General features: G+C 42.2%; 2 protein-coding genes across 18 annotated transcripts in view; one reads left to right on the top strand and one right to left on the bottom strand.

Moving 5' to 3' along the window:
• The window catches only part of CDKL5 (cyclin dependent kinase like 5), a 129821-nt gene extending 127396 nt beyond the window's left edge, over positions 1-2425 (bottom strand). For 2 of the 5 annotated variants that reach the window (XM_072934353.1, XM_072934384.1), the window contains exon 1: positions 2298-2425. The gene's annotated coding sequence lies outside the window, so the exon portion shown is untranslated. The other 3 variants (XM_030281648.4, XM_072934373.1, XM_072934363.1) reach the window with 3 other exon arrangements.
• A 33-nt stretch (positions 2426-2458) lies between these two features.
• Positions 2459-15082, top strand: part of SCML2 (Scm polycomb group protein like 2) — a 98720-nt gene continuing 86096 nt past the window's right edge. For 4 of the 13 annotated variants that reach the window (XM_072934276.1, XM_072934272.1, XM_072934299.1 and 1 more), the window contains exons 1-3: positions 2460-2683; positions 3849-3985; positions 14615-14799. The gene's annotated coding sequence lies outside the window, so the exon portion shown is untranslated. The other 9 variants (XM_072934318.1, XM_072934292.1, XM_072934244.1 and 6 more) reach the window with 8 other exon arrangements.

The following is a 15082-nucleotide window of genomic DNA, read 5'->3' as shown; positions in this document are numbered from 1 at the left end:
CAGGTCCAACACCCACTGAAATTAATTCTAAAATATCTAAAACATGGTATAGCATTTGCTCCTTGCAACATTTAATTTCTACAGCTTTAGATTTTTCCATGCTCCTATAAAATATGGTCTTTCACCAGCTGCAATGTGCCATCCAGTTCTTCTGCATGCTAGAAAAATCTAAGGAGCTAAATCAAGGCAACCAAGATTTTGACACAATTCTGATGTTATTACCTAAACACTACAGTTTCAGGTAAATACTGGCAAACAAGGCCATATTCCTGAGAGTTATTCAATGTGGAGGCTTCTTGAGGCAAGAGATCTCTCCTTGAAGAACATCATGCCAGAAGTACAAAGAGGGAGATTTTCTTTCCTACTGCCAGATGAGCAAAATGAGAGAAATTTTGAACACCCACACAACTAGAGGTAGTATTTAAGTCTGCACAATAGCAAAGGCCAATACTTTTCTTATTCAATCCACCTATTAAAAATGGCACTTCGTGCTTCTACTACACACATGTATTCTATAAAAAGCTTGGGTTTTTTTCATCAACTGCCCATCTTTTTGCTGTTAAAAGCACACACAGTAAGACAAGAACAATCCTAATGATCACACTGTTTTAGGCAAACCCAAAAAAAGAGTACCTGAAAATGCTAAATTTTGACACACACCGCATCTGGGAACTAAATAGTTAAGTGTACACACAGACAGTAAAATAAAGTGGGATTTGTAGACTGTACTAGCCAAGGAGCCAGAATCAGCTGGCCACATACAACTTGATCTTTCATTACACTGGAAGCTGGTGGTGCTTAACAATTCCCTGAAAAACAGCAGAGAGGCATGAGGAAAACAAAAGAAACTAAGAGGACAATTTTAAACTTCTCTCATGCAATACTGCAGAGGCACTTGTGATCTGCATTTATCAGCATGCCAATGGATTTTCCCAGCCCGCCTCTGTCGTACATTCTCTATTTAAGATCTTGCAAAGCTTTACTAGATAAACATGTATTAGTAATAAATGATTCTTCCAGATGTGACCGTGACTAATGTATTACCATCCTGACGAGCCTACTGAGTACAAATCAGGTAATAGCTTCCCTCGCCCGAGGCACAGCAGCCAGGAATATGCACAATCACTACTAATTTCACCATGGCAGTGGCAGGCTGTTGCTGCCTCAGCTACCTGCCGCAGCCATGGTCGGCACTGCACGATGCAGACAGGAGGAGGATCTCTGCGAGCAAGGCTGGAGTAGTTCAGCAACAGCGTGCAGAGCCCTCGCGTTCATAAAGAGAACGGAACAGGAGCTCAGCTCCTTGCTCCTCCAGCCCTAGAAAAGGCATTGCTGCAGACGCACAAAACCCCTGCTTGAAAAAAATCCTTTCGCCTTCCATATACTCCAAGGACAGCAACCGAGGCTTCCCTGCTCACCCGCCAATATAAAAGATGAAAGCTGAGAGCAGAAGCAAGGAACAGCCCAGCGATGGGAATCCCGGCATCCCTCATCTTCCTAGCGGCTCGAGGTGAGGAACAGCCTTCTCTCCTGGGTGTTGCCCCTCTGATGCTCTCCATCACCACCTGCCTACCTTGGAACAACTAGTACGTTTTCTTACAACCGGCACCGACAATGCATGAGCCCAGCAACAGGGTGACTGATTAAAAAAATAAAACAAAACAACAAAAAAAACCCACCCAAAACCACACACAAAAAAAACCCCAAATCCACCCAACAGAGAAACACTGCCTCCCCCAAATCATAATAATATAAGGAGCATCTTTTTCAGAAAAAGCCCTAAGCCCTTACAGTGCGACGGAAGAAGGTATTTAGGGAGGAAGCGGGGAGAGCTCGCGCAAGACAAGGCACACGGGCGGAATCCCGCGGGCGGAATCCCACGGGCGGCCGCTCCCCCGCCCCGCGGCACCACCGGCGGGACCGAGGGCGGCCGCGCCCGCCGGCGCTGCCCCCGCCGAGAGGGGCGGCCGGGGACCCGCGCCCCGCCGGACCCCGCCGGACCCCGCCGGGCGCCGCAGCCTCGCCCCCGGGCCCCTCCCGGCTCCTCGGGCGCACCTGGGCTGGGAGCGGAGCCGGGCGCAGACACCGCAGTCCCAGCGGGATGGGAGGAGGGCGGCAGGCGGCCGCCAGCGGCGGCTGGGGAATCACGGCTGGCCGAGAGGGACAGACAGGGAGCCGAGGGAAGGGGGTGAGGCGCGGGGTTGCCTCGCCGCAGTAGCGGCAAGAGCCCGGCAGCCGGGCGGTGACAGGTGAGGGCGGCGGGGGGCACGGGGCGAGCTCCCGGCGCACTGCCCTACCTGCGCGCTGCCGCTGCTGCCGCTGCTCCCGCCCGCCGCCGCCGCCCCCTCGCTGCGCTCCCCCGCCCGCCGCGCTCAGCTCAGCTCAGCCCACCCCGCTGCCCGCAGGACCCGCCCCCAGCCCGCACTGACGTCTCCGCCCACCAATAGCCGAGCAGCGAGGTGTCCCAGACCACGCCCATGCCGCCTTGGCCAATAGCAGCTCGCCGTGGCCCGTGTCCCGCCCCTGGCCCCGCCCCGCTCGGGGCCGGCTCGGTGGCGGCGCTGGTGCCGCGCAGCGGGCGCGGCCGCGTCCCTGAGGGTCGCGCTGGGCGGTCCCGGTCGCAGCCCCGGTCATAGGCTCGGTCATAGGCTCGGTCATGGGGGACGTGGGGACACCTCCGCAGGTGAAGGGGCAGGGGCCAGCCCTCGGCAGCAGCGCACGGCTGTGAGGGATGTGTCCTTCCCTGACAGGGAGGGGGCAGGGGGCTTTTCGTGCGGGGGATTCCGCGGAACTGATGAGCTTCCGCTTTTTATTTTTTTTAAATTTCTTTTTTATTTTTTTGGCATGGAAACTGGTCCCCGCCTCCGGCGCGCAGAGCCGTTTGTCACCCGGGTGCGGGGCGGGGAGGTGGGAGAAGCGCCGCGGGAGCTGCTGCTGCTTCTGCTGGATGGGTGGAGAGAAGGAGAGCGGCTGGAGAGAAGGGAATGTTAAAAATCAGTGTCTCCGGAGAAAATGCCTCCAGCCCTTAAGCATTTCTCCATCCTTTTTAACAAAACTCTCATCTGGGCTTGCAGAATCTGTGGCTGGCGCCTGCAAGGCTTTCACCTTTAGCTTTGCTCACACATAATAACAGTTTTAAACTAAAAGCCACTTTCCAGCCGACATCGAGTATCAGATGCATCACGGCAAAATGTAGCTCTGCAAGTTATGGATGCTTGAACGCGACTCCCATTTTCTTGGTATGCTTCAATGGTTATTTAAATTAGAAAAATATTATGAAGCCCAGTGGACATAACATGCGGCAGAATTCAGCAATGGTTGAGTATTGCAACCAAAATTATATTTCTTCTATAAGAATATATACCCTAGAAAAATCTGCACAGACAGATAGCAGAATTTAAGGCATTGCAGTGCATAAAAATCAGGCATCTCATTTTCGTTTGTTGTTCCACACAGACTGCTTCATGAGCCTTGGGGCACTGAAGTGTTTTAGTTTGGATCAGAGATGCACTTTTGAAGTAAATGCTGTCATCATCTCTGCTAACAGTGCTGTAATTCAGAGTGTGGAGTGGTGTTGGAGTGCATGAAATAGATCCCTTTTGTATAAAGCTAAACTAATGTGTTCCAGCCACAAATGAGCACTGGGTAGGACTCAAACTGAGCTAGTCAAACCCCAGGAACCCCTGAGGTGAGTACAGCTCAGAGATCAGGCTCTCAGCACCAGCAGCTGCACTCCACAGGTCTGTTAGACTTGGTGCTTGCCAGTGAAGTTGGAGATTTGGAGCTTTGTAGTTCAGATGGAAGGTCCCAGGGGATTTCTAGTGTAACATCTGATTCCTGGTTCACAGCTGGCAGTCAACCGATACCTAAAAACTTTGATGCTTAAAAGTCTGCCGGAACTCCTAGTCCATGTATGGATCATCCCATATTCTTGTGTCAGGAGTACATCACATCATCCACAGCTATAAAGATAACTTGAACTGAGGTAAGAAATGTGCTACCACTGCTGCTGATTCAGATATTGTCAATGGCTTTTGTGGTCCTTATTAATCTCCCTACACCTGCAACAGATTCCAGGATAGAAAGCAGTGGTGCTGCAAGTTTAAAATTAAGATAAATGACTGGGTAGTGGTTTAATGATTAAAAATAACTGAATGAACTTCCAATAACATATGTTAGCAATGAAAACATTTTTTTCCTATCAGCGTATCTTGTAATTTTAATATGAGGCCAGATTGTAAGAAATGTAGCACACGTAAGTTTTTGTAAGAAAGCATAGAGAGAGCCACTGAGGTAGCAAAATCAGAGCTGAGAGATTATTTTTCTTACAACATACACAAATTTCTTTTTCTTGCAGTGCTTCTCACATGCAACCAGTTTCATGCACTAACATGATGTAGTTATTCCTTTTACTGAGATCTGTCTACTTTTGGAAGGTGTGTGTGTGAGAGAAATATGTTATTTGATAGTTAAGACACTTTCTTATAAACTTTAATCTTGAGGAGCTTAACTGTAGACAGCAGTCCATAATTTTACATGTCTGAGATCAAACATCATAGGTCACTTGTCTTCTAGGTTACTTCCATATTCATCATTGTATTTTTTGCCCTCATTTTGTGGTTGTAACATAAATGTTAGAATACAACAAATATTTGTTTACTGTCTCCAAAACTATAAGGCTAATTTAATTCAGTTATAAAGATGGAATTTTCTAATGTGAACACTTCAAATCAGGCATGATGTGGAGGCCAAATCCTTTTTTACTGACACATCTGTTATAGATGTTTTGTTTTGGCAAGCTAGACTACATTTCATAAAGTCACTAAAACAAAATATAGGAAAAAATATGTTTTACCAGGTGAAGCAATCATATATGACTCTGAATACAAATAAGCAGGTCTCATTCCTAACAAGATGTCTGTTTTTAGACAAACTTCCTGTTAAAAAGGGGGAAACACCCAAGTTCCCTAAGAGCCACCTAAGTGTTTTCTCCAGGAACTCCTAAAGGAATTGTGGAGTGATGAAGGACAGAAGCAAACACCTGAAGGCAGCAGCCAGATTGTTTTGACTTCCCCTTTTGGTCCCAGACACTACCTGGCTCAATGTCAGGCTGGGTCTCCTGTGCAGATCAGAGCAGTCTGATCTGTTCTGCTGGAAATGGCAAGAAGTGCCAAGTTCTACACGTGTCCTACTTCTCTGGAGCACCTGTGAGTCACCACTTCAGCTGGGTGCAAAGGCAGCTCCTGGTTTGGTGGCCAACCAATGTCCTAGAGCCTGGAAGGAGAGACCTGCTTACCCACTGCATCTGTATTTTCACTGATGCTAAGAGCCAAGTAGGACTAAGTTTGATGTAAACTGGAAGTGAGAGACAAGGGGACATTGAGTAATGCGCATTAGTTTAGTCAGCTATGAATGTATATAAATGGGCCAAGATACTATCATGGCATTAGAAGAGCCTTTGAAAGGGCAAAAATCCGTGGGTTCTTAGCTGCAAAGTGCAGAAATTGGCACATGGATAGTAGCAGAATATTAATTTATTCTTTCTTGCAATGACATTTCATTACACACAGTAGAAAGAAAAACCATGAAATAGTCAATAGATACTGTTTCTTTCCTAAGGTCTTAAGAGAAAACAGTGTAACAAAAGGGAGTGATACTGGTTTCTTTATTGTTCTCAACAAACTGGCTGTTGCTTTCCTGGGAACCAAGCTCTCAGTTGTGCAATCAGTAGTTTAAAAATAATTTTATGGTGAATTTCCTGTACAGTGTTGCACTTTTAATACAGGCAATAGTCACAATTCTCAGGTGGCAGAGTCTGCACTGACTGCATCCTTTTACAAAACTTTTCCTAAAATGTATATTTTAAAATGTGTAATTTGCAAGTATTGCTCTTGATCGTTTCATTTTGAAGATATGGCTCATGATCAAAGAGCTATGGCTTTATTCCTGAGTGCACAATAATTTCTATGCAAGGACTACAAATCAATTCTTTCTTCCTTCATTTGGTGGGCGATGCAACCAAAATGGCAAGTGGTTCACTCCACAAGATTTTCCTGCTGTGGGTGGGGTGTGTGTGCTGGTAGGGATGAGGGTTTTCTGCAGATCCCTGAGACAGGAATACAAGCAGCTCTACCCAGCGCTTCTAAGCTAGATGAAGGAGAGCAGGAAAGTAAAAGAAGAAATAGTACTTGGTCTTTAAGAAGTAGTCTTACTTGTTTAGGCTATGAAAAGTACCAGTGATCTAGAGCTTACCTCCTCTCTGCCTCTTAGTTTAAAAATAGGTTTTCTGTGCTTCTTAACCACCTGCTGTATTCTCTCCCTATGCATTAGCACTGCCCTTTCTACTGGCTTCCTAAACATACGTGGGTAGATCGCAAGATACACATTCTGCTTTTACAGAGGCAGGACTCAGCCTAATTATAACCTGCAAGATCAGAATGTGACTGTTTTGACTTGCAGAAGCAAAGATGAATAACTGAGTTGTTGGCATTTAATTTTAGATATTCTGAATTCAGTCGTCTTTTTACTGTAGTTTATTGTACTTATGACAGTTCTAATACCTGAAGAAAATTACCTATATGTGCAAGTGATCATTTGCATTGTATTTTCCAATGAAGTAAATTGACTTTTAGCAAAGTAAAAACAGTTTTGCTGTTCTTTTTTAAATCTAAAATCGGTGTCTTTTTGTTATTTTTATCAGACTACAGTAATTTAGAAAATCTGACATTTCAAGAGCTGTACATCTTTATTTCAATATTAATGACCGGTTGTGGTTAATGGATTTAATTCAACCTAATATCTCTTACTGTGTATAATAGGCACCTTCAGCGTGTACATAGGTAGCTTTGCCCATGATGTATTTCATCCTTGGGCATAATTTATAGTTCTATGTCAGCATTTGGTTGGAACAAGACGGGGGTAAGATGACATGATTGCAGGGTGGCTTTCTGCTGTGCTAGTCTGTGTGTAAAGCTCTTGAGGGCAATTCCTGGTTGTCTAGACCCTTCAATGCTGCGGTCCTCACCTTCATCTCAGAACAATGGTACTGACATATATCATTACAGACTCGCACATCACTTTTTTTTCCACCTGTTTTTCCCCCATGGAGCTCTGTGTCCCTAGCAATGATGTCAGAATGAATGTCCCTATGGTGTCCCTAGCAATGATGACAGATTAGATAGGATAACTCACATATTTTTGTAGTGATTATTTTCTTAAAATCAGTCCCATTTTCAGAACATATGTAGCTTTACATAAAGTTTCCCAAACATGTCCCTTTCATTATATTTAAATGCTATACTTTCCTTTACTGTCTGACTTTTTCTTACTCCTTTCTCTCTTGATTGCATTTAACCTATGTAGTTACTATTGTTTTCAACCATACCAGCAGTGTCCCTCATTTGAGGGTTCTTTTGACCTAATTTTTAAGAGACAATGTTTCCATATAAAAGAAGAATCACTCTTCCTTCTGTAAGGAATAGAATTTGTTAATTGTCTTACTAAGCCAAGCTGCATGGAGAGTCCATGCTTCTACATTTAATGTCTGTGTACACAATCAAAAAACTTCAGCTAGGTTGATGTACCATTAAATATAAACTCCAATTAAATAAAAAATATAACTTTGTTTAAATGTATTTTTAGTAAGGGGAAAAAATGTATAGGTGTTTTTGGAGCCTGACATACAAAAGGTTATGTTCTGAAATCTGAATTTAAATATAGCAGAGGAAGAGGGGTTGGACAACAGTATCAATGCAGCTGAGATGTTTCGATTTTTATTTATTGTAACATGTATTATCATCAAAATTTTTCTTAAATAGAGTCTTATTCTTGGGGAGAATTCTTATGTGGATAGATCAGGTTTCATACAAACACGAAATAATAGAATCATCCTTGCTTCCCCCTGCCTTATAATTCAAGGGTTCATAGTACGAGACCATTGGGAAAGGATGAAGTAGTTCACACACACGATAGACAGTTGGCTAGATGTATCCAAATTTGTAGCATCATGGCAAAGGTGAACCTCGAAGAGAGGTTTTTGAGGAAAACACTGAAGTGGCTTTCCTGATGTTTATGAGGAACTCAGCAAGAACACACAGAAGCACACAGGAGATAACATGGATGTGCATTCCTGAATTTTTAACAAGCAGATAATACCTACCATCCTGGGTAGGGTGGATGTGAGAGCTTGGGAGGTGATATAGTGGAGACAAACTGTAAATGGACTTCAAAATGAAGACAGTGTATCCTAGGGCTGTAAAGATGCAGGGAACAAAGAGAGGGTTGTAGGAGTGGAAGATTTAGAACTTGCCATTTCCCATAGTGATGATGAATTATTAAGGTAGTTGGTGGTAAGGGTAAGAAAACAGATGTTGCAGCAATAAATGTGTGGTAAAATGAAAATTTGGATGAGTTTTAAGTATGCATATAAATGCAAAAACCCTTCTACTGGAGATGTTAGAAAAAAGTCTTGTTAGGATTTCAGCATAATTTAGCTATGAAAAAAAGATGGAGGTGGAAAGTGCAGATAAGTGGCAGGCTAGATATGATTTGTCATGGTGACTTGCAAAGGAGATGCAACTGAAACTGCTGTTTTAAACACATCATTTTTGGGGTCAGGTCCCTGGAGAACAAACCTGAGCCAAATTTTCTGAGGCTTTCCTTTGAATAAAAACAGTCAGATCTGCAGTGAAGAGATGAATATTCAAAATAATAACTAAATCATCATAGGGTCACATTGTCATAAATACTGGAGGTGGGTTTTGAAAGAATGCCAAGTGAAACGAAGTGGTAATGGATACACGCACGGAGAGAAAATAACAACAACAACAAAAAAATTCATGGACACTTAAGAAGGACAAGGTTCCAGTAACGAATTGTTATTTTTCAACTTTAGCTCAGTTCAAAACCAGTAACAGTCAAAGGTAAAAGCAGATTATGTTGTGTCTAAGGGGAGAAACCTAGTTTACAGAGGTTCTGGAATGAAACTGGAGAAGAGGTAAATTTAATGAGCTTGGAGATGGGAATGAGGAGAAGAGCAGTTTGTAGCTGGTGAGAAAAGGGAATCAGAAAAAGAATGTTTTTGGTGGGAGCATGAGAACTGAAGGCGTGAACAACCGTTTGCTCAGGATGGAAGAACTGAGGCAAATGGAGGAGTTGGAAAAGAGAAAATCTTTAGATGTGACATGGAAAAAGGAAAGGAGTTACAGAAAGGGAAGTGATGGAAAGCACATATCTTCATGTAGAAGACATTGGGGAGGTCCCAATGTGCAGAGTGAAGGAGATGCAGAGTAGAGAGGAGTGGAGAAAAAGGGAGGATGATTCAGGGTAACTAAAATCCTACTTGAGATGACAGATGTTCCCCTACTGGAGAATGGAGAATTACCTAACTAGGAAACAGGAAGAAATATAGAAGGATAAAAAAAGCTTGCAAAAAGGGGTGAAGGACATAGAAAATTAACAACAATCCTTGGGATAAAAAAAGAGAAAGGAGAAATGAAGAAATGTGGGAAAAAGAGAAGGGAGACAAATACCGAGAATTACTGATCATCTGAAAATTGTGGAAGGATTGATTGACAAGGCTTGAGGGGAAGATGACCTCAAGTATGAGGGTGCAAGGTATATGATCATTGTTTAAAAGGGAGGAACAGTGTCACAGATTCAAGAGTATGGCTGATGAAAATCAGTGCAAGGTTGTAAGCCTTGGTATAGGCTGAACTGAAGGAAGAATGAACACAGGAGGGAGACATGGGACTCTTCAGCCAAGGGCTCAGGTGAATTGGTAAAAACTTACATGGTGAAAATAAAATAATGCCTTGAGCTGAAATCAGAGGACAAGGCTGAAGATGGAAAGAAAGAAGGGGGGGAAAGACAGAAAGAAGGGGGAACTGAGAAGGGTCGTATTTAATGCTGTAAATAATGTAGAAAAAGTAAAAGGGATGTACCCTGGGAAGAGTATGGACAAAGAGAGAGCAAAAGTCCAGTGTGACTGCCATGAAATGTATCTGTGGGGATAGAAATGAAACTTCTGAAAGAGAGGGAAAATAAAAAAAAGGATCCAAGACTTGGTGAGGGCGAAAGGAGCAACATATGAAAAAGTCATAGATGACAGGGGTTTTTTACAGAGACAAAGAGAGTGGGAGGAAAGAAGGGTGTAGGTGTGAAATTTGAAGCTGCAAAAGAAGACAGGTAGAAGGAGTAAGAAAGGAAGATGTAGCATAAAGACAAAATTTTCAAACTTGGATGGTAAAAATAATGATCTTAAATTCTGTTTAGCCATCTTAGTAGAAGGTGGCTTTAAAGCAGAGTCCCTCAAAATATTTTTCTTTTTTCTTTCCAGACATCATCTGCAAATAGTTACTCAGATGTGTGGGCTTTTCTCTGGAGAGAGCAGTGGGAAATGAACTATGGATTCCTACTCTGTCATCTTCAGTGTGTTCATTAGGTGGTGGTGGAAAGGCTGATAGAAACTATTTTTAATAACTATCAGGTGATTCATTTAGCTGAGAGAAGGAATAGATGTTAATAGTGCCATTCCTAAACAAGTCTAGATCTTTATGTTTCACCACATTTGGCAGGTCTGTTTGGATGATGCCTAATACAGACTTCAGCCTGAATGCAATCTAAATGGCTGAGACCAGGTTTATTTCAGCAATCTACACTGGAGGGCCCTGCTGCTTGGTAATAGTGTTGGCTTCTCTCTTAGGGACTTTCCTGTTTCTGCAGCTGCTTCTGCTTTGTTTGGAAGTGGACTTTTTTTTTTTCCTGGACGTGGGCCTTGCTGTGCTTCTGTCACCTGGAGCTTGGATTTCTGCAGAGAACAGTTCATAAAACCATGCCCAGAGATCAAAAGGGAGCTTCCCCATGTGAGCACAGAACACCCACGGGCTGAGTGAGTGTTCTGTGCCTAATTCTCCTGGCAGGCAGCTTTAGCTCCTGTGAAATTCAAAGTGTGTGTTTTTACATGCAAAGCTTTGGGACGGGATCCATCTTGCTTGAATAGAGCACTCAGTCCTTGGAAAGGCTCAGCAGCTGGAGCTCCTGGTGAGAGGGTTCTGTTCTCACCTGTCCTGGGCAAAGGTCTGCTGCTCTCGTGTCCTGCGTGCTCACCACGGTGCTCTCCACCAGCATTCCCGTCAAAATGCCCACAAAAAAACCTGTTTCCAAGATAAGCTTTCTCCTTCTTGTTTTTGAGAAGGGATTTGGTTGTTAAGCCTGGGGAGCTGCAGCAGACTGTGGTTCTGATTTGTTTTCTAGGAATGACTAAGAGAGGAGGAGTTTGTATGCTCTGACTAAATTCTGATGACTCTTAGCAACCGCATTTCTTTAACTGTACATGAGCTTGATGAAAGTATGTTTTTAATCTTGCAAAACCCTCCTCAGTTTCTGATGTCGTTTCTTACATACATTATGTTATTTTCCATTTTTAGCTTCAATCCTTCTGTGTTTGGCATACAGGATTTTCCAGAAATATTTTCAAATGGATTTTCTCAACTTAGTAAACCAATTAATTTAATATATTTTCATTGTAGGGTAATGTCTGAAGATTTCTTGTTTTGAGTAAAACCCCTTGACCCTGGTTAAACCAAACATTTTGTTTTACATATAAGCATCTTAAAAGTGAAATATATTAAATCAGAAAAATTAAGAACTAGTATGGTAGAGATTTGGCTTTCAAGTTGTAGCCAAGAATGAAGAGAAAAAAGTTCAAGTCTTGATCAAAATAATGGGATGTGGGATTAATGACTTGGCTGGAAGCTGCATCAGAAAAAAGGTGGTGATTTGAATCCTCAAAGGCAAAATGAATGAATTACACAGTAGCTGGTTTTGGTTCAGAATTATGGTTATCCCAGATTAGCTTCCCTAGTATCATTTTAACAGCATCCAACCACGACAGTGAATAGTTTCTTGTGTTTAGTCCCCAACCAGGAAAAAAATGTCTAAGAAAAAAATCTGGATGTGCGGCCTGATACTCGCTGTTGAAAATCTGAAAACATAAGGCTGCAGTTCTCCATTGTGGACCACTCCCTGGTGAAACTAATATCTTTTTCTCCAAAACTGTGTTGGAACTAGTTACCCTGTACTGCAGTGACATCTACTGAAGGAAAGCAAAAAAGTCTTGGGAAAGCAGTGTTTGCCTCTCTAAAACACAATACAAACATCAGGGATTTAATGTATGTGAACACTGAGAGGTTTAATATTTTTTCCTTTGTCAATTTCAGAGCTATCATTTTCTGGTTTTTATGAAGCACCCATCACCACTCTGTTCCCAGACTTCAAACACATTACTAATGTATTCTGTGACCTGTTTTGTATGCAAATACTTAATTCCTGAAAGATTGTGGTTTAGTTTTAGTTCATTCTCCATGAATGGAAGTAAAGGGACATATTTTTCTCACTGAAGAAGGGGAGAGATTAGAATTAGGGGGCTGGCAAGCATAAATATTGTTGAGACAGAGCTGGCTGCTGTGTGCCACGGGGGGGTGAAAAGGACAAGAGAACTGTCACTTCTGCTACTAAGGTGAGCTGCTTGTATTTTTACTACCTTTAGGCAGAGCATATTTGAATATGTGCTTTCTTTATGCTCTCCTCTTGCCAGCAAGCAGTGTTTTATACTAGAAATGAACTAGTGAATTACAGAAGACTAATGGATTGCATTATGTACAGCTGCTTGTAGGGGAGATCTGCCTTATTTGCTGGCAAAGCTTTGTGGTCTGTAGCTGCCTCATCCAGATACTTCCATCTCTTTCTTCCATGGGATCTAATCTTGCCATTGGCAGCAATGTATGCAGGTCTCCAGATGAGGAGAAAAATGGGATTCATGCCTGCACTTCCATCCCTCAGAAGCAGACAACATCTTGTCCTTTTAGTTGCGATGTCCTCCTTGAAGGGATACCTCCAAGCAGAAGAAGTCCCACCACTGTATGCACGTGAAAAACTATCAATGAACTATTAAAAAAATAAGCATAATGTAGCTGCAAAATATTGTTTGATCGAGATTACTGTTATTTAAAAAAGACCTGAAAATACCAGTGGGAAGGGTTTATGGTTCTGCTCCCTTTTGCATTTTTTTTTCTGGTCTTCCATCATGCAACACTTACAGCCTATAATTAAACCAGCTTGCTGCTATTTGCATTTTCATGAAAGGAGCCTCTTCTAACATACCTCTCTTAAATCTCCTATTTGATACCGAGTGAAATTTAATTTCAAGGCTTTACTCTTTGCAGATCATTTAACTCTTAATGGCTTTTCATCCTAAATCTATCTCTGCTTCTGTCTGGGCATATGTGTCTCCCTCCTCATCTTTCTGTCTCTCTTCCTCATTATTTGTTCACCTTTAAGCCATTCCAAAGCTATTGGAAAGACAGATTGCAAAGACAGACGCCTGAATTTTGCTATTATGCTCTACAACTCTGGCATGAGTTCCTACACATTCCTATCACAAATATTTCTGGAACTGAAAACCCAGTGAGGGAAAAAATGAGCTCTAGGCTGCTTGTTAGTTAAATAGTTCTGTATGGCATTATTTGCACATGGGAGTCATATTTATGGATTTAGCTGAACAGTCAAAGAATAGTGATTTGCACAATATTCTTGGAACTGCTTAACTTAAGGTCATACATAAAACTAAAATACAGTTTATATGCTCAGTTCTAGGTCCTTTGTGTAAGGCATCTCTTAGAAAAGTAATAGCTAGTAGCAAAGCATGTCTAGCAAGTGGAATTTTCTGTTGATTCTCTCATTCCCTTCTGTATCTTTCCTTTTCCTGACAGAAACAGATGGAATTTTATTTTCTCACAATTACTATGAACTGAGACTAACAGCTCTTAAATTATCAGTGAAGGGGTGGAAAGGTGTGGAAAGCAATAAAAACATGCAAACCCTCTGTAACAGTCTGAACAGTGAAACGTGTAAGTAAATCTTGTCAATCAATAAACCATAACTGCCCTGTGGCTTGTGGGTTACGCCAAATACATGTAAAGATCCATTAGTCCTTCATGTAATTTGTGTATATTAAAGAATAAAAAAAATGTTGATTAGACCTTCCAAACTTCTATGCAAAAGAGGACAGACATTTTATTTACCTACTGATAAAGTATGCAAAGGATCTTTTTTTCAGCTTTGAAGTTGTTGTTTAAGCATGGAATCCTTTGACTTTCTGAGAATATTTCTTTTAGGTTCTTCTTTGCCCTTTTTAGTCCTTTTTTCACTCAGTTTCCTCTCTTCCAGAATTTGGTATTTTCTTTTTGTGACTGTTACCTTATTTTTTTTTTTTGAATTTTAGTATTTAATCACAAGAGATGGCACAATGATTAAAAGCTCAGTTTAAAAACTACTCCACTTATGACATGGACATCTTCTGAGAAAGCAGCCACTTGACTTTCTGGACTTGGTCTGCATGTGCTGCAGGTACTGGCCACAATATGATTGTCTGACCCATGCCCCAGGAGTCACACAAGGACCTCTGGCACTACAGCTATGTTTAATTTTGAGAAAGAAGACTTTCTAAATTGAACAGATTAAATAATGTAACCTCTAAGCAGGCTATATGGAAAGATGAGGAAATTAACATTCAGAGAAGTAGACACTACTGAGATGTCATTTTCTAAACTTTGAGGTGTGCAGGAGGAAGGCCTGATGCAATGCTCAGTTTTGTTCCTGCTGAGGATCTCATGGTGGAAAATGCACATCATCTGAGCTGGAGTGAGGGCTCCCCTTCAACACAAACAAGGTGGGGATATCCTTTCAGGCAAAGAGAAGTAAAGGAAGAAATTCTCTGTGAGGAAAAGGAAACGGCTACAGGTGAGATATATTTCAAGCTGTTTTGTCTTTGCCACAGAACCAAGATCATGCTGGTCCTGAGTTCTGGTTGTGGGCTGCTCTAAGATCAGTAAATTCATTTTGAGTGTGATGGACTTTGCTATACCGATATTGTTGATACTGACCTGTTAGTTCAAGAACAGGAGGTCACTATATTCATGGGAGTTTTTATATTGACCATAAGACTTTCTAGAATTGATTACCAATGCCAGGTGATGAGGATTGCTGCCTCTGGTCTGACATAGGTGTATCCCTTCTTCTCTGC

This window comes from Taeniopygia guttata, chromosome 1 (assembly GCF_048771995.1).
Source record: "Taeniopygia guttata chromosome 1, bTaeGut7.mat, whole genome shotgun sequence".
Taxonomy (NCBI): Eukaryota; Metazoa; Chordata; class Aves; order Passeriformes; family Estrildidae; genus Taeniopygia; species Taeniopygia guttata.
Note: the sequence above shows the minus strand (reverse complement) of the source record. Positions and strands in the feature narration are given on the sequence as shown.